This window comes from Urocitellus parryii, chromosome 6, assembly GCF_045843805.1.
Source record: "Urocitellus parryii isolate mUroPar1 chromosome 6, mUroPar1.hap1, whole genome shotgun sequence".
NCBI classification, from domain to species: domain Eukaryota; kingdom Metazoa; phylum Chordata; class Mammalia; order Rodentia; family Sciuridae; genus Urocitellus; species Urocitellus parryii.
The window spans coordinates 92130216-92148613 of NC_135536.1; positions in this window are offsets into that span (position 1 = coordinate 92130216).

The window sequence follows — 18398 nt, forward strand, 5'->3', positions numbered from 1 at the left end:
TTTCCAGTTCCTCCCACCCTGTGTCAAGTCTGCAGCCCACGAAGTACCCACTCATGGTCCTCTGACTTCACTATGGCCCTCAGCTCCTGTGTGCTGAAAGCTGGGTGGTGCTCTGGAGAACCCACATCTCCTTACATGGAAACCAAGGAATTTCCCCAGTAAGGAGTCTTTGGCAACTCCAGGCCACAGGAAGTTACAGCTATGGAGACACAGAAAGAATTGAGAAGGAGGAAGCACCAGCCCTGCGCATACTTTTAGGGGCCTCTCCCAAAGGGCAAGATTGCCCTGCATCCCCATAAATGGGACACAACAGCAGGTGGGGAGCACCTTGCTTGCATGTGGGTCCTGTCTTTCATGCTTTATGCCACACCCCCTCCTCCCCCTACTTAGAGCCATGGTTCTCAATCCTGGCTACACAACAGGACTCCTGGTCCCAGGCTGCATCCTGGAGCAGTTACATGGGAGTCTCTGGGTGGGACCTGGAGGGCATCAGTAGTTTCTTAAGCTCACATCAAGTATTTGCAGTGTGCAAGCAAGGTTGAGGTCTACTAATTAAAAAAAATAATAAAATTCTTACACCACATCTTCTGTAGTCAGGATGTGCTTATTTGTAGGGAAAGCCTCTTGTCCTTCAAGACATGTCTCAGATGTCCCTTCTTTAGTGAAGCCTTCCTTGACACACCCGTTTCCCAAGACACAGTTAACTGCTCCTCATCCATCACTGATTCTATGCTTGGGCATGTGGGGGTCTGGGGGCTGCCTGTATTCAAATCCTGCCTCCAGTACTTAACTAGTTCTCTGAAAGCCTCAATTATCTCATCTGTAACATGGGGATGATAATAAAAACACCCATTCAGTTTAATGAATAATTCGGTGCAACAATTTCTTATAACAGCCTGGTCAGCAAGTACTTGCCTTTTCCTTAGAGTCTGTATTCTTTTTTGCCTCCTCGGAACCTTCAGAATGTAAACTTGAGGGCAGGACCTGTCTGTCTCAGCTTTGTGTTCCCAGGACTGGAGCTTCGCATATAGCAACACTCAGTAAATATTTGCTGAGTAAATGGATCATAAGGGAACCATTATGTGACATTAAGGCTTGCTTCCTAACTTAGTGCTGGAATAAATAGAATCTGGACACTGATTTGTTTAGCATTTTCCCCCCTTTTTATTGAGTGTCCTCCACTATGTGCTGGGTTCTACAGATTTGAAGATAAAGATATAGTTGCTATTATTGAGGAGTTGACAATCTGGTAGAGGACACAGGTTCGTGACCCTGTTATTTTTTGTGCTGTGACTGGTGCAGAAAGGATATGAGCACTCTGAGCACTCCAGGAGGAGGGTGGTGGGTGGGGGAAGAAGTGGAGGAGGAAGAGGAGGAACAGGAGCAGGAGCAGCAGCAGCAGAAGTGGTGGGAGGGAATCCTTGTGTAACATTAAGACTTGCTTCCTAAGTTAGCTCTGGAATAAGTAGAATCCATATGCTAATTTTTTTAGCAATTTTTTTTCTTTATTGAGTAGCTAAGCCCCTGTGAGAGGAGCTTGCCAGGTGGAGAAGCAGGGAAGGGCACTGGAGGCGGAGGGAGCTGCAGGGCCTAGGAAGCCAGACCCTAAGGGCGTGGTGCAATCTGAGGGTGGAGTGAAACGCCAGGAAGGAGCACAGGTCCAGGGTGGTGGGAGTGGGACTGGAAAGGCAGGGCTAGAGGACTGGACCAGGAGGCAGGGACTTTACCCTGTGAGCTGAGAATGTAAACAGAGCGCACCTGTGACAGTTTTCCTCTTTAAGCCGCTCTGGTGGCCACTCCTTACCTAGGTGAGTCCTGACTCAGAGACAGTGTGCAGTCCTGTCCTGTCTGGGAGAGGTCTGTCAGGTAGGTCCAGCTTTGTCCCCAGATGAATGAGCGTGAGTGGAAAGAGGAAGAACGTGGGAGTAGAGATGGCCCCAGTGAGTTTCATTCATTGAAAGTGTCACTTGGGGGCTGGAAAAGGTGAGACAGCCTGTGAGACTCAGGAGTGGCAGGGTGCAGACAAGGGCCCTGTGCTGCCCGACAGGTAGACCTGCTGTTTCTGTTTGTTTTAAATCATAACTCTGCCCTTACTCCTGTGACATCTTGGGTCCTTAATCCCTCACAGTTTCATCTGTAGAACGCAGGGGTGGACCAGGTGATCTTTCAACTCTATAGTTCCAAGGAAGGAGGAAGTTCAGGGAGCAGTGTGGGATTTCATAGATAAGCTACCAGGGTGGGGACTCTCAGACTGGACAAAGTCTCTCCTAGAAGGGACTGCAGCCTTTTCAGAACTTGTGCATCTGAGAATGTACAGGAAAACAAACTCAGTGGCTTAGGCTAAGCGCTCACAACATAGACCATTTCTGTGATCCTAAAATGTGCAGCAAGCTGTTCCCCGTGGACGTCAGCTGGGAGTCCTCTGATTTAATTCAGTTCTGACACTGTCTACCTGGAGGTAGCATAAGATCCCACAGGTAGAGGGTAATCAAGGGTCCAGTCCACAAGACTGCCCCTCAGTTCCGACCCAGTCCCAAGACTGGGTCTCTGGAACTTCTGACTGACCAGCTACCATAGGGGTTCCCACAAACCCCCTCTTCAAGCTTTATGAGTTTGCTAGGGTGACTCACAGAATTCAGAGCAACAGATCTATCAGCTTATTATAAAGAGTAGTTGACAGGATACCAATAAGCAGCCAGGTGAAGAGAGGTTGGGAAGGGTCCTCAGCGCAGGGGCTTCTGACCCCATGGAGTTGGGGGTGCACCACGATGCCTGCACACAGATGAGTCTTGTCCACCTTCCTGTAAATCTCCATGTGTTCAGCTGTTCAGAATCTCCCCCAACCCTGTTCTTGTGGGGGTTTTATGGGGTCCTCACTGCGCAGGTGCGATTAAAGCAGGGACAGCAGTAGAGATGTGATTGGACAAAAGAGGTGTGAGCTCATGCTCATGGACCCGATGGGGGAGAAGCAAGGCCTGTCTGTTCTGTTGCTTCCTGTCCTGTCTGTGCAGCACTCCTGCTAAAGAGTATGGGCAGGACCTCTTCTTAAATGGGGATCTTGTGATCTCTCAGACAAAGTAGGGGGGTGGGTAAGACTGGGAGGTCAGCCAGGTTTCTGGACCTGGCGCCCAGAGAAAAGATGGTGCCTCAAGGCTTGGCAGTGGGGTCCACCTGTGTCCACCTCCCCTTGGCAATAGCCAACCCTGTGGTGTCCTAGGGACCCACCCTCCTCCACACACCTTGGCTTCACAAGCACTCTTCTTTTAAGAAATATTTCTCTATACCTTCATTAGCATCTGGCAATAACCTCTTCTGAATGTGTGAAATAAGGAGTTTTACAACTAATTCAGACAATAGAAACCCTCACACGTGGACTAAAAGGACCTATCTGTCCTTACAGCAAACATTTACTGCACCAAACCCTGTGCTGGGCACAGAAGGACCTAGGACCTGGAGTGGGAGCAGATCCCATGAACCGCCCAGCAGATTTGCAATAGATTCCCTGAAGGAGAGAGCCTAGAATCCATCGGAGCTGGGGCATCTCAAGGACAAGGAACAGCTGTGGCTGAAGCAGGGTTTTGATGGGCAATGTTCCTTTTCCTGCACTCTTCAGAGTTCTAAGTCCTTGATTACGTTTTTATTTCGTATCTGTGTCCCCTGGTAGACCACAGTAGCCAGGAGGGGGAATGGTGTGCATTATTTTCACTGCAGGATCTGGGACCCAGCACAGTGCCAAGCACACAGTAAATGTTCAATTAAATTGGCACAGCATGAATAATAAATGAGAAACCAATTGTGATAATGAGGGCTGTGAAGCTATAGTAAAGAGTTTGAACATTATCTCAGGGGCAATAGGAAGCCACTGAAGGTCTTAAACAGGGAATAACAGGTACTGCAGGCTTTATACCCTAAGAATCCTTCTTTTGGATTTGGTTTGGAGAAAGGATGGAGGGAAGGACCAGAACTTCATTGGAACTGCAGATCCACGGGATTATGTTGTGTTATGGTGCATGTTCCTTTTGTGGTCACAAGAATGCAGATTTCTGAGGCTACCCCTGTGAGCTCCACAAGGCCAGCCTTCCAGAAGGCCAGTTTCATGTATTCAAACTAACCTCATTACCTTCCTCATAGCCAGGGAATTTCCCCCTTCATTCCCTGAGATCAGTCCTGCCACCCAAGTGAGCCAGTTCTTCCTGGCTATGCCCCAGCAGGGGTCAGGTGTTTTCTGGTTTCCTGGGTATGAGACAGTGGCCCAGAGCTGATGGCAGCGGATGGAGAACCTGATGAGAGTCCTTAACATCCCGCTTCAAGTCAGACCCAGGAGTTGCAGAGCCTGCATCAGACCCCCTCACCCCTGGCAGATGTGCCCTTTCTTGGCCTGGACCTGTGAGCCCTGTGCCTGACCCTGCCCAGGCCTCTGGACATCTACCCTGGTTGCCCTAGAGTCAGGAAGTTTTCCTGGTGCAATGTCCTTCCCCTTGAGGGTGTGAAATCCTGTAAGGGCTGGAATTTCCACATTCATTGCTCGGACCTGAGATTGCCCAATTACCACCCATGAAGTAGACAAAGGAGGCCAAGGCCTCCATCGACTGTAGGCTGCAAGGGATGGCGCTGGTCTGGATAGAGGTAGACAGAAGAGAAATATGGGGTACCGCATGGTCCTCAGTCATTTCTGAATGGTGAGAATGAAAAGCAGCAATGAATTCATTCACTAAATTCTATGTGTGCCTTGGGGACATCAGAGATGGTGAGCCACAGGCGTGAAAACCCTGTCTTGGCTGGTCCAGGAAATGAGTCAAATGTCTGGCTCATTGCCGCTGTGTTCACTGATGAACCATTTACTCATGTCCAACACAGTGGTTCCTCCCCAAGCCCTGGGAAGGTTGGAGAAAAAGGGCCACCTTCTTACCACACCCCAAATATGCCTGGATTCCTGGCTTTTGTCCCTCAACTAAAGATGCCTTCCTGTCTATGCCTTCCTTGCCACCCCCTGGGCCCTCCCATAGTCCCACATGGAGGAGCCTCCTCTGCCCGCAGAGTTCTCTTTTGGGGTCTCCCTTTGAGGGTGGGGTATATGTGCTCTGGTTCCCAAACTCAAGAAGCCTAGGACTTTGTCATTTTTTCATTTGGCCACGGCAGGTGAAGGGTAGTACTGGAGAGGAGAAGGGAGAATGAAAGTTTTTTCCAAGCCCAAGGAGGGGCAGGGGAGCCAGAGGTAAGCCACAGGATTCAAACATTTTCCTCTACAAGTTCCATTTACATTAGAGTAAGTGGGTCTGATTTCCCGTCAGGTTTCTGAGGCACACCAAGTCAGAGTTAAGCAATCACAAAATATTAATGAAAACAAAACCAAAAAAAGAGGAATAAACTGGGAGGGAGGTGGAAAATACTTTTAACTTTCTGACAAGTCCCTGATGTATCCTCTTCTTAGACCCTATGCTGGTAGGTCTTGCTAAATGGCTGAGACTGGCCTCCAATTTGTGATCCTTCTTCCTCAGCCTCCCAAATCTCTGAGATTACACGCATGAAGCACCACACCCTGTTCAGAGGGTATTTCTATGACTCCTACTATGCCTCACTCCATCTTTCTGCCAGGTGGTCAAGACCTTTCTATTCTTTTGAATAGTCATCCTTTTTTTTTTTTTTCAGAATTTAACCTTTATTTATTTGTTGTTTAATTTTTTTTTTTTAATGTGGTGCTAAGGATTGGACCCAGGGCCTCACCTGTCCTAGGCAAGTGCTCTACCACTGAGCCACAACCCAGTCCCCCCAAGACCTTTTTATTCCTTTGATTAGACATCCCTACCCCCGAACATTAATATATTTTTTCACTTCTGAGAGTTCCAGTTCTAGTGGTTTGAATCTCTTTGTAATGGCTGAAAGTTTTCTCTCTCTTTAGCATTGCTTTACTTGCTGGGAGGTTATATTCTGGGAGGTTATAATTCAGGCACCATGCGTTGAAGTTTCAGGATCAAGGCTAGGGTGCCTTCTACTGGTCTATTCTGAATATGGTTGACTTGAAGTTGGAGCCTCCAGTTCACACAGGTGAAACATTAGCTAATTTATAAGTTAAAAGTGGATGAAGTCCAGTCTCAGCCATTTAGTGAGACCCTATCTTAAAAAATAAAAAGACTGGAGATGTACCATAGTGGTAAAGTGCTCCTGAGTTCAATCTCCAAAACAAAAAGTCAATCTATAACCAGCTCTTACCAGTTGGTATTAGTAGAAAAATGAGCAAAGGGGTAGTACTGGAGAGGAGAAGGGAGCATATCTCAATAATTTTATGAGAGATGTTCAACATTTTACTCTTATAGTACCTCCAGGATAAGAGGTGGAGGATACTCTTCCTAGTGGCCACTTCATTAGGCTGAAAAAAAATCTCTCTGGTAATTCAGTTTTACCCACTAGGGGGCGTATCTTCACTGATTTTTTTTCTCCTCTCATACTAAGGATTACCATGGCAACATGTTATTAGTAAGATAAAACTAACTCATAACAGTTTAAACCAGGTTCATGTTCCCTATTAGTGGGTTAACAATGATAAGAATAACCTACATTGAGGGATCAAAAAAGAAAGTTACTATGCATGCTGGCTGCCACAAGCCAGTTCTCTCACTTTCCTGATACCTCTTGCTTAAAACCCCAAAGACCAGAAGGATCGTGATGCCACACTTTCATGGTCTGTATTTGTGCTGAAAATTAAGATCAAGTGGGCTTTTGCCCTTCTGCTCCATGGGGGGTTTCTGTCCTCTCTGAGCCTGCCTTAGGAAACTTCTGTTGTCCTCTGACAGGTGTACTTTTCCAAACTCCCCATCTGGCACTATTCCTGCAGTAGGTCACCAACTTTACTTTTTAATCTGCCCTAGAGAAATGCAAACTAGAGCCACAATGAGATATCACCACATCCCTTGAGAATGGTTAAAATTGAGACTGATAATGGCAAGGTGGTAAAAACAAGCAGCATTGGGTATCTCGTAAACTGCTGAAGGGAATGCACATTGGTACAACCCTGGAAAATTGTTTTACATTTTCTAAAACATGTTAAACAGGCATATTCTATGACATAGTGGCTTGATTCTTTGGTATTGAAAGGAAAGTGACCACAACACTCAGAGTGACCAAGAGAGCTTTATTGCAGCAGTGCAACAGAGGAGGGGGGGGAGAGAGAGAGAGAGAGAGAGAGAGAGAGAGAGAGAGAGAGAGAGAGAGGGAGAGAGGGAGAGAGGGAGAGAGGGAGAGAGAGGGAGGGAGAGAGGGAGAGAGAAGAGGAAAGAGAAGAGGAGAGATGGAGAGGGAGAGAGCAAGAGAGAGAGATTGCACGCAAGAGAGACAGAGAGAGAGAGAGAGAGAGAGAGAGAGAGAGGGAGGGAGAGAGGGAGAGAGAAGAGGAAAGAGAAGAGGAGAGATGGAGAGGGAGAGAGCAAGAGAGAGAGATTGCACGCAAGAGAGACAGAGCGAGAGAGAGAGAGAGAGAGAGAGAGAGAGAGAGAGAGAGAGAGGGAGCAAGATAGAGGGGCCCTGCAGGAGGGAGTTTTTATAGCCCAAATCTAATGGGGTCTCTGGGTCTGCAAGCTGCCTTGTTGTCACACAAGGGAGTTAAGTGTTCGGCCTTGAATGGCAGCGGGTTGAGTGTTTAGCCTTGAGCAGGGGGGCGAAGAGCTCAGCCTTGAGCGGGTCTTGGGCATTTGGGCTTGAAGCAAACAGGTGATAAAGAACCAGACAGATGGTTTGAGTGGCCAGGTTATCCTGCAGCTAACTTTGTTTGGCATGCCCTGCAGACAACTTATTCAGCCTGTCTTGCACCTAACAGGTATATACTCAGCAAAAATGTGTGCACATAAACACCTAGAGGCATATGAAATTGTTTATAATGGCATTATTGGGAGTAGTCAACAAATGGAAATGACTCAATGTCCATGAAGAACAGGCAGCATAAGTAAATTGCCATACATTGATGCAATAGAACACCCAACAGGACAAAGAAGCAAACGAAAACTGCAGCACTGCTATATGCAGCAACAATGTGGATCAATCCACAAACATGTTGGTCAAATGAAGTCTGACATAGAATAAGGCATACTGCATGAAAATTATATAAAGCTCAAAATTAGATAAAACATTTTATAGTGCTGGATGTCAGAATAACAGTGTTACTAGGCATGGAAGGTGGTGATTCATATTTCTCCACTAGAGGGTGTGCCTCCATTTCCTGGCCGCGAGAATGTTTGCCCCAAGCAAACATTTTGTTTTGACATGTATTTTTTCCTTTGAATTATTACTATGCGGAAAATTTTCATGAGGGGCAATAATTCGGTCAAAGGGTTCAGCTATTTTATGCCCCATTTTCTGGAGTCTGCCAGAAAGTGGACCAATTAAGAGCAACCCATGAATACCCTGAGTAATCAGAGCCTCCCAATATCAGACTTTCAAAGAACTGATTAATTTAACATTTGCAAAACGACACATAAGAGTATTAGCTTACACTTCTCTAATTAGTAGTGAAACTCACTATTTTCCTTTATACATAATTTCCCTTTATACCTACTGCCTGGTCAACATGGCATGTGTCTATTTCCTGTAAGAAGTCTGTTCACTTTATGGATCTGCATTTGATCTTGACATATTTCATTCATTAGTTTTCACCTGTTATTGTTGTCATATTTTCTCATTCTAATGGTTTAGTTACTTTCTACTCTTAATTTTTACTATTTTCTTTTGAAACATATCTGAATGTTCCTGTGGTCACACTTTTCCAGTTGTAACTCTATATTTTTTTGTTTTCTCAATAGAAAGTTAGCAACATAAAGTATGGGAAGATACACACACAAACACACACACACACACACACACACACAAAGTTGAGATAAATATGTTTTCACCTAAACAGTGTTTGCCAAAACTAATTTCCTCTTATTTCTTTGGGTGTTAAGAATTTTTGGAAGGGGATGCATGGTTAAATAAATTGGGGAAAATGCATTAGATGAAGCTAAGTGGCATCCTTTATTACAGTACTTATTAGACTTCAAATATGGTAATTTATTCATTGAACAAAATATTTATTGAGCATCCAGTATGAGGTTCTCTAGGGGCTGGAAATAAAGCAGTAAAGAAAGAAGACAAATGCCTGTTGTGTGTTTTCTGGAGAGGGACGTGGTGTATAGATTTTCCTCAAAGAATTTGAGCAAAACTCTTCTGTATGCATCCTTATGCACAGAATATCCTAGTTTAGAATTTGTTGCAGAATGAAGTGAAAGGTATAAATTAATGTTCATTAGTCCTCATCAATTCATTCACATTTTTGGGCGGGGGGAGAGAATTTGTTAAATGTGACTCTTTTTGTGTGGTTTTGTTGACTTTCATTCATTGAACACGAAATTTTTCTAGAATTTGTGGATTTCCAGCATCATTATTTTGCTTTCCTAGGTTATATTTCTGAGCTGAATTTTTGTAATGGGTGAACTGCGCCTCACCGGGCAACAGGAAGAAGAACCTCTCACTTTCCTCACTTTGAGAAGTGGTACCCCGGAGCCAAATGCATTTCCCTGTTGCCTGCTGGCAAGAGGCACAGGCTTGAGAGTAAAGTGTGTGAGGTCACCGGAAATACTGAGCTTCTACCACAACTAAGCCTTAGTTGGGGGAGGAGTATTTGGGAATTGGGGTGGGTGAGGAGTGGGAGGGAGACTGGCAATTATTGAGAATCTTCTAGGTGCCAGTCATGCGCTGTATGACCTTGGATAATACTCAGAAGCCTGGTGTGCAAATGTGGAAATGGAGGAGCCAGCCCAGGTTAGCACAGGGGCTGAGCCACATCCTGCCAGGTCATAACTGCTGCTGTTGCCCTACACTCCTTGTGTCATTGTTGTTCTTGTCCTCCTCCTCTACTGCTACCACCACCGTAGCCATTGTCACCAACCATGTCTGTGGGACTGTTTCTCTTTTCTCTACTGTGACTCTTTTGCTATAATTAATTGCTGTCATAGTTCAGACCAGCAGAAAAGCAAAGGCTGTGCTTCCCCAAACATGGGGGATGTATGGACACCTAATAATGCCCATAAAAGGAGGAGGTGTGAGCTTGTGCTGTGGTTCTCCCTTCTCGGTTCTCTTTCTGGTGGCTGCAAAAATGACCACAGTGACATCTGTGAAGGTAGATGCCACGTCAACTCATAGCAGCTTGTACATCGTGGGAGCTGCATCCCTTCTGCCCCTGCTTCTTAAGAACTTCCTCTGGACTATCTGAGCTTTCCCAAGCTGCGCAGGGGGCATGGGAGGGTAAGGCAGGGCTCTGGAGGGCTCCAATATTTTAGGAGCAAGAGGAGGTGAGAGAGCCAGAGGAAGTGGTCAGAGAGGCCAGAGGAGAACCAGGAGATAGCCCAGATAGCAGGGGAATCTCAGGAGGCATTGGGCAATGCGTCAAAACTGGCAGATCTCTAAGAACTCAGGAGACAGAAGCCTGACGAGGCTTTGCTAGACCCAATGTGGAAAATCCCAAGACAATGTTTCAGGGTGGACAGAGCCATACACCTGGGCAGGTGGTGTGTCTATTACTTATTTGTGTATGTGTGGGGGTGGGGTGAGGGTGGACAGGGCAGATAAATTCTGGGAGAAGACATCTAAGAAGCTAATACATATGCTTACTTATTGGGGAGAGACAGTGGGGACAGTTGGAGCGGACTTGCTGAATTTTTATATTGCTTTGATTGTTGAACCACATGAAGGTTTATCTATTGAAAATGTAGAAGAATCTAGTAACTTAATAGGACAAAAAATATAGAAATATCTGGTAACTTAAAGGACAGAATCATGTCTAATAGTTTTGTTATTTAGAAGAGTAACTTTTTGATCCAGGGGAAGCAGTGAAATCCAAAGTGTAATAAATTTAGGGGTGAAAGGGGCTTTGCCCATGCAGAGCAGGATGGAAGACGGGCAGTAGTCAGAGGTAAAGTCAGGGGTAAGTTGGCTTAGTTTGCTCTTCTCTTAGCATGGATGAGACTTAAGGTATTTTGATGTGAAAAGGAAGGAATCTCAGAAGAGAGAAGATGGAATATAGAGGAGAATGTGGATGAGTTCAGAGGGCAGAACTTCAAGGCCAGGCAGCCAGGAGAGCCCCTGGGGCTGAGCATGCTGTGGCCCAGGGCTTATTCAGATACAAGGTCATAGCTTGGGATTTGGGAAGATTTATGCTTGGAAGGAGGGTGGTGCAGATGTCTTCTGAGGTCTTTGTGGCTGATATTCTATGATTCTAGATCAACACTACCAAACAGAACTTTCTACAGTGATGTAAATGTTCTCTGTCCCTGTTGTCCAATATAGCAGCCACCAGCCACACGGGGCTCTTGAGGGTTTGAAATGTAACTCAGGCAACTGAAGAACTGAAATTTTAAAATTTATTGGTTTTTTTGCTCTTGTTTTTAATTGACATATAAGACCCTACAGATATTTAAAGGGCACAACTTGATAAGTCTTTGTAGATACATATATAACTATAAACTCCCACCACAATCAAGACAATGAACATATTCGTGACCCTCAAAAGTAATTCCCTCCTGCATCTTTGTAATCCATGCCCTGACCCATCCCCAGACAACTATAGACCCACTTTCAGGCATAATAGATTAGATTGAATTTTAACAAATTTATTTAAGTGGAAACAGACAGTATTTACCCTTTTTGGTCTGCTATTTTTGCCCAGAACAATTATTCTAAGATTTATCTATATTGTATGTATCAATAGTTCATCCCTTTATTTTGTCCTGTAGTATTCCATCTTGTGGAAATACCACTGTTTATTCATTTGTTTGTGGATGAATATGTGTTTTTCCCCCCAGTTTTTAATCATTGTAAATAAAGTTGCTGTGAACATTATTATACTAGTTTTTGTGTGGACATATGCTTTCACTTTCCTTGAGTACATAACTGAGAATGCAATAGCTGAATCATAGAGTAAAATTAGATTTTACTTAATTTTAACTTAAAAGGAAAAATGTAGCTAGTGGCTGCCATAGTGGACAGCAGAATTCTAAAGTATATTTATTGATTTTTTAAATATATGATAGTGGAATGCATTACAATTCATATTACACTTAATAGAGCACATTTTTCATATATCTAGTTGTATATAAAGTATATTCATACCAATTCGTGTCTTCATATATGTACATTGGATAATGATGTTCATCACATTCCACCATCATTTCTAACCCTCTGCCCTTCCCTTTCCCCCCCCACCCCTCTGCCCTATCTAGAGTTTGTCTAATCCTCCCATGCTCCCCGTTCCCTACCCCACTATGAATCAGCCTCCTTATATCAGAAAAAACATTTGGCATTTGTTTTTTTGGGATTGGATAACTTCACTTAGCATTATCTTCTCCAACGCCATCCATTTACCTGCAAATGCTATTACTCCAATGATTCTGTACCAAGGAGAGACTTCCACTTCTTTTCTAAAATCTGAATTTTTTCACTCATCAAATTGAGCAAAGATTGAGGCCAACTTTGTACCATGTGTTGTGTTAGACATTAAGGATGGGATGGGGCAAGATGGACATGCACCTCATCCTTAAAGTGCTTGTATTCTACTGGACTCACTTTGTTGGGCCATGGGTGTACTCAATGCTGAAGTCCACTGAGAAATGGGAAGATGAAGCCAATGTGTCTATAAAGTGCAGTAGTTCACCTCTGTTTAGGCAGTTGAGATAGCCCCAGAAAGGGTTTGGGACTGGGTGAGGGATCAAAAAGAGTAAATACTGTCTGTTTTCACTTATATAAAATTGTTAAAATGCAATCTAAGCTATTATGCCTGAAAGTGGGTCTGTAGTTGTCTGGGGATGGGTTGGGGCATGGATTAAAGATTCTACTTTTTCATTAACCCTAATCTTCATCATGTGGGATTAGGCCCCAACGTCCTTAATAAGACTCCTAAAGCACAAGAAACTAGAAAGTTTCTTCTCAGCAAAAGAAACAATCTGTGAGGTGAACAGAGGGCCCACATACTGGGGGCAAATTTTTAACCCTCACACATCAGATAGAGCACTAATCTTAGCTAAGCACCAAAAACAAACAAACAAACAAACAAAAACAAAACAAAACAGAAAACAACCAAATAACTCAATCAATAAATGGGCCAAGGACCTGAACAGATACTTTTCAGAAGAGGATATACTATCAATCAACAAAATATGAAAAAAAACATGCATCATCTCTAGCAATTAGAGAAATGCAAATCAAAACTTCTCTAAGATATCATCTCACTCCAGTCAGAATGGCAGCTATTATGAAGACAAACAACAATAAGTGTTGATGAAGATGTGGGGTAAAAGGCACACTCATACATTGCTGGTGGGGACTGCATATTGGTGCAGCCAATATGGAAAGCAGTATGGAGATTCCTTGGAAATCTGGGAATGGAACCACCATTTGACCCAGCTATCCCTCTCCTCGGTCTATAGCCAAAGGACTTAAAAACAGCATACTACAGGGACACAGCCACATCAATGTTTATAGCAGCACAATTTGCAATAGCTAAATCGTGGAACCAATCTAGATGCCCTTCAGTAGATGAATGGATAAAAAAATGTGGCATATATACAATGTAATTTTACTCAGCAATAAAAGAGAATAAAATCATGGCATTTGCAGGTAAAAGGATGGTGTTGGAGAAGATAAGGTTAAGTGAAATTAGGCAATCCCCCACAAAACAAATGCTGAATGTTTTCTCTGATATAAGGAGGTTGATTCATAGTGGGGTAGGGAGGGGGAGCATGGGAGGAATAGATGAACTCTAGATAGGGCAGGGGGTAGGAGGGAAAGGGAGGGGGCAGGGGAATAGCAAGGATGGTGGAATGCGATGGACATCATTATCCAAAGTACATGTATGAAGACACGAATTGGTGTCAACATACTTTGTTTACAACCAGAGATATGAAAAATTGTGCTGTATATGTGTAATAAGAATTGTAATGCATTCTGCTGTCACTTATTTTTTAAAAAAATCAGTGAAAAACATATTGTAAAAAAAGACTCTACTTTTTCTATGGAGACACCCTGCAAGAATGAGAACCAGGTCCAGGGAGGCAGTGGTGGGTTTGGAGGCTGGGGTGAACTCAGTGTAAGTGGGTGGGGGACACTTACCATGAAAGGGACAGGAGAGCAAGGACACGTGCTGTGCTAGTACTAGTTGTGCCTGTCCTGGGGACATGGTAGGGGCACAAAGGGGAAGATTCAACTCATTGGAACTTGAAGCAATTGGAGCTCTCATTCTGTCACGGTGACATGACATAGACACATCTCTAATTATATCTCTCTCTCTAGAGAAAAACTATTTTTAGGTCATGACTTATGGATGTGGGTGTATTGAACCAAGAGGCTTCTTAAGAATTTTAGGTCCTTCTTTTGGTGACAGATTGAATTCTGCTCTGGGACACATTCCCCAGAAGTGCCCCAGTCACAGGCTTTTAGGTAGGAGGACAAGGAAGGGGCTGTGATGGTACGTCATTCCTGAGCTGACAGCATGTTCTGTGCTGGGATAATTATGAATGACTCACTTGTGAAACAGATCTTGCATCCTACTTGCATATTCAAGTCTGTGACTTTGAACCTGTTTGTAGGCTATCTGGAAAACTTCTAGTGAGGCCAGTGAAGCTCAAGAAACCAAAATGAGAATAATGACAGCTGCAGCCACCATTTGTTGAATACCTAACGGATGCTATGCATTCTGCATGCACCATCTCATTCCATTCTCATAAGTTGGTGAGGTCAGACAATATCATAACCCCCACTTTACCAGTGAAAAAGCTGAACTCAAAGAGATTGAGTAACTTACTCAAGGTTACAACTCGCTAAACCTGGATTCAAACCCAGGGCCAGTTCTTCTCCACCTAGGAGAAACTGATAAGTATGAAATGACTCATGATACCAGTTGTTTATTTTCTTCCTTAGATTAATGCCTACTGAGGGAATCTACCTGAATTAGACTAAGTTAATTAGATGTGTCTAATAGGAACACTCACAATTTCTCAATCATGGTGTAAAGAATGGAAGAAAGAGATAAAAGAGTATCAAGCACTGTTAAATGTTTTATGCTTGTTATTTTAGTGAATTTCTAAAGCAACCTGTGAGATGTAGGGTTCTATTCTCTTGCACGATTCAAGAAAGGGGCTTAGAGAGGTTTAGATCCTTGCCCGCCTTGCCAAGATCACACTGCTATTAAGAAAGCAGAGATAAAATTGAACCCCCGAATGCTGAATCCAAACCCTCTCCTTTGCATTGCACCAGGCTCTCTCTCCTGATTGTCTCACCAACAAAGTGTTCGGAGAGGAGGTAATAGGACCATAACTCCCTTGGGGTCTTTGTTTGAAAAAAAAAAAGTGACAAAGGCTCTGGCAGTTCTAGTACATCCAGCAGAGCAGTCATTGGTAAAGTAGGCACATTCATGCCATGCCCCTCCTCCTTCTCATCTGTCCCCACCCACACAGCTGGCTAGGCAGGCTTCTTACTGAGACCCGGAGTGGCCCCCCGCATGCTGGTGGCCCTCTGAGAACCTCATGCAACACTGCACTAGATAATTGATAAGGTCAGTCCTGGCTCTAATCCGGTCTGAGTGTGGATGCTGAAGCCAGACCATTTGGAATGGAATCCTAGCTCTGCTACTTATTAGCTAACGCTGGGTGAGTTAGTTAACCTTTCTTTGCTTCTGTTCCCTCATCTGTATAACTGGTATAATAATAACTCATAGGACTGTTTGGAAGGATTCACTAAGTTAATACCCAAGAAGCTCTTAAAACACTGCTTAGCATGTGCGACAAGACCAGTGTGATTATTGTTGTTGCTAAACAGACAGGCTTGGCCTTGCAAAGCAGAGTAACTTGTACAATGAGACACACCTAGCAAAACTGGGACCAGAACCCAGTCCTTCTGCTTCTTATTTCAATATTTGTATATACTGGGCAAAATGTTTCAACAATGAGAGTGAAGATTAATGATTTTAAATTCCATCAGTATTTTGAAAATAGTGTGTTTTTCATTTTCAAGCCAAAAATAGTCACTTTATTAGTTCCTCTTTTAAAAAAGAGTCTTTTGTAAATACAAAACAAACATGATGTCATCAGCAAGCTTAAAATTGTCAAGAACCAGCTCAGTGCTACCACTGGGCTCAGAAAGAGGTGATCACTTTCTTTTAAGTGGTAACAACTGCTGGGCATTAATACCAATTTAATTGCAATTCAGTATGTAATTGTCTGGGATGTTTCAGCAAAGTGTCTAATTTTTGTGGTATTCTAAAAGAAAGAAAGAAGACAACCATAAAGGTATAGTACAACTACACATACCTTAAATATAAATGCCAGTTTTTTTGCAATTGTGAGATAGTCAACCTAGAATGTTTTCATAAGAGAGTAGTTATAAAATAAGTTACATGATGGGAAAGAGGTTAGGACAGTGATAGTGGTGAACTCTTAGGGTTCTTAAAAAAAATTCCTGTGTATAGATATTTAATGAATGTTTAGTTTTCTATTGCAAGAATATTCACCCAGCCCTCTTGTGATTCCCATACTGGAGATTCTAAGACAAGATCAAGGCTCTACCTAGGGGCTTCTGGGTAATCAAACTGGTGGCACTCCATGGTGATCAACCAATAGAGGTAGGCACAGAGCAGGGTCTCCTGATTCACACAGAGAGAACAAGAAAACTTTCTTGGAGATGATGCTTTTGGAGTAGAGTCCTTAAGAAGGAGTTGCTTTTAGTGAGCTAAAGAATATAGGGGAGGATCCTCCAGGTAAAGAAGGGGGCAAAGAAACAGGATAAAAATATTTGTCTTGTTCTGGGAGCTGCACGTCTGGCAATGCTCAAATAGTCAAGTGAAAAAATACTGAGTGCTTTTCAGAAAAAAAAAATTTGTAGTAATGACATTTGAGTTTTGTGTATTCTCAGCACTTTACCTTTTATAGTAAATTTTAATCCTTTTAAAAGTTATATTAGGAAGGGACAATTATTGTTCCCATTTTTAGGTGGAGAAACTGAAGCACAGGGAAGTTCAGTAACATTTTTAAAGTCTCACTGGGGAAGAGTGTCAGGGTGGAACCAAGGCTTTTTCCAAGTCTGTACCATTGTGTGCTATCTCATAAGGAAAACATCTATGTGGTTTGGAGCTATCTTATAACTAACACAGATATCAAGTGGATCTTACCCACTCCCCAACCAAGATGAGATCAACTTTAACCTCTAATTCTGTGACTCGTGGGAAGTGTGATACCTTCCTGGACATTTCTGTGAATTACCAGAGGATTATGCTTTTTTTGCTTTGTTTCCTATGGGTTCACATTCTCTATGCAGCATTTCTGAGTTGTTTCTTTTTGTCTCTACCCTGTCTAGGGGATGGCCCAATTTTAGGTACAGCCCCATCTTCTTGATATCTTCCCTTCCCTTTCCCAAAACTATGTGTGCATTGATTTAAGATTTGGGGGACTGCTATAACCAGTGAGTGCATTTGTAACATCAAACTGCTCCTCCTCATCACAGACAAGACCAGTGTGGTTGCAACATCTGGGCAGCCTGCAGTGGGCAGGCAGCTTCAGAGGAAAGGCTTGGGGGAGCCCACCCCTGTAGTTAGGTTGTTGTGAGGGCTGAATGAAGAGAGAAAGGGACACTAGGACCTGACTTAATACTATTCTGGTGGCCCCTCCCTAAAACTCAAGAAACAGTAAACTTTTGTTTCCTCTTTCCTTTTTTTCCCCCCTAAACATGCATGTAATTCTGTAAAGTTGAGTGCTCCTAAATTACTACCTTCCATTACTTTTATACATGTTTTCTAAAACTTGGTTGTGATTTTAACTATATGAGTCTCTACTGGGCCCCAAATTACATTACTAATTATATTTAAAAGTTACATGTGGGGGCTGGGGATGTGGCTCAAGCGGTAGCGCGCTCGCCTGGCATGCGTGCGGCCCGGGTTCGATCCTCAGCACCACATACCAACAAAGATATTGTGTCTGCCGAGAACTAAAAAAAATAAATAAATATTAAAAAAAAATAAAAAAAAATAAAAGTTACATGTGGCCTTCTGTTCCTGCATTACAATTCTATTTATATGACTTTGGAAATTCATCTAACATCTCCTAGTGAGGATTATAATGTTCTTTGCAGTACTGTCATGAGGGTTAAAAAAAATGTATACAGCAGAGTCTAGAATACAGAAAAGGCTTAATAAATGCTAACAATGATTTCCAAAAGCTCATTATAGTTTTGCATGGATGACACATGGGAGACAGGATATTGTGATGGAGAGAGAATGTAGCCTCTGGGTGGTAGGGCAAGCAGAGACGAGATTAGGACCTTATACATCATTATCAAGAGAATGGACTCTTTTTCCTACAAGTTACAGTTTCTGAAGTCATCCCTAATGGGAG